Genomic DNA, 1,924 nt, shown 5'->3' with positions numbered 1-1,924 from the left:
AAGAGAGAGAGCAGGATTCGGCAAGAGGTTTCCCTGAGTCAAGGCCCTTGTCACCAAGCCTGATGGCCCAGGTTCACTCCACGAAATCCACATGGGGGAAAAACCAACAGCCCTAAGCTGTCCTCTAGTCTCAGTGTGTAACCACCACTGACACACACACACAGAGACACACAAGAGTGTACACACACATACATGAACACACACACATGAACACACACACACACACACACACACACACACACACGGGAGGGGCGTGCAGCGGTCGGTACTCACTGTAGGAGGAGACGCCGATATCTTCAGGCAGCTCACTGATGTTTACCTCGAAGTGGTCCTGCACGTCATTGAGGATCTTGGCATCATTCTCATCTGACACAAACGTGATGTCCAAGCCTTTGGTGCCAAACCGGCCTGCTCTGGCCCCCTGGAAGGAGACAAGGAGAAGAGTACAAGCCTCAAAGGGGAGACACCCAGGAGAGGAAGGTGCACAAGTTCACGGAGCTAGGATGGCCAGCTTACCGGATGCAGGTAGGTGTCCTCATCCTCTGGCATGTCATAGTTGAAGGCGATGTTCACTCGCTCAATGTCCATACCTCGGCCAACAGGTTGGTGGCCACGAGAATCCGGCGCTGGAAGTCCTTGAACTGCTGATACCTCGAGAGCCTGTGGCAGAGAGCAAAGGGAGGACTGGGACATCCTTCTCTCTGCACCCTCTCCCCCAGGACAGAAATCCCCGTCTCAGCCTCACCTCTCCTCCTGGGGCATCCCTCGGTGGATAGCAATGACGGGGAAGTTCTGCTCCACCAGAAGCTGGGCCAGCGCGATGCATCGCTGCACAGACTTCACAAAGATCACCACCTGAGGGAGCATGCGTGTGAGGCGTGGGCAAGTCTCCCACAACCACTGTTCTTATGTTCTTAAAAATGTGCACAGGTGTTTTACCTGCACTTATTCCTATGCCCCTGTGCCTGTGACAGCCACAAGGGGACAATGGACCCCTTTCCTGCCAAATGCAGTTACATGATCAGACCTGACATGTGGCCACTGAGAAGTGAACTTGGGATTTGTGGAGGAACAAGGCCCAGGAATCTCTTTTGAAGTTTCTTAAATGTCCAAGTGTGTGTGTGTGAGTCTATGCAGGAACCTTGACGAGTCTATGGCATCCCTTGAGGCCGTTACAGGCAGAGGCTCTAGGCAGGAATTGAATGAGGACCCTCTGGAAGAGCAGAAAGTTTCCTTTGAGACAGGGTTTCTCAGGCAGCACCAGTTGTCCTGAAACCCACCTACCTGTCTCTGCAGTGTATGAGATGAAAGATGTTGGGGTTTTTAGACAGGGTTTCTCTGTGTAGCACTGAGCGTCCTGGACTCACTGTAGACCAGGCTGGCCTTCAAGGGAGCAGCCTGCTGAAGCCTCCTGAGTTCGGGGATTAAAGGCGTGTGCCACCATCACCCAGACCTGTCAAAAATTTTAAAGGAGTTCCCTGCTACACCCTCTTCAGCGTCGTCTGTGTAGCATATCAATAGACTGTGCTACTAGACGGGAGATACGTTTTCTTCAGAAATAACTCCCTGGAGGTTACTAGAAGAACCCTAACATGGCCACCTAAGCCAAAAAGACATATTCTGAGAGTCCCATGACTTACTCGGTTGCAAGGTTGGATTGATGAGCTTTTTTGCTGTTTCTCTATGATTCTTGGAACAGCACAATTAACTATTCAAGGAAACACATTTCTAATAGATTACTAAAAGCTTTAGCAAATAAGAGTGGAAGGAAAATAAAATTTTAGGAGAGGTAATAAATCAGATTCAGCATCAGGAATTGCATGTGGAAAAACCAAACATTGTAGGTAATAAAGGAACAAGAGTTTTAGGGCTTTCTAAAGAAAATATTTAATCAGGATCTGTTAGGATAAATGCTCTGGATATT

At 49.3% G+C, this 1,924-nt stretch overlaps 1 pseudogene; it reads right to left on the bottom strand.

The window, feature by feature from the left end:
* Positions 1-273: 273 nt before the first annotated feature.
* LOC129689551 (spliceosome RNA helicase DDX39B-like) lies at positions 274-855 on the bottom strand (annotated as a pseudogene).
* Positions 856-1,924: the final 1,069 nt, after the last annotated feature.

The sequence above is a fragment of the Psammomys obesus genome, unplaced genomic scaffold (assembly GCF_907164565.1).
Source record: "Psammomys obesus unplaced genomic scaffold, mPsaObe1.curated_primary_1811, whole genome shotgun sequence".
Lineage (NCBI taxonomy): Eukaryota > Metazoa > Chordata > Mammalia > Rodentia > Muridae > Psammomys > Psammomys obesus.
Note: the sequence above shows the minus strand (reverse complement) of the source record. Positions and strands in the feature narration are given on the sequence as shown.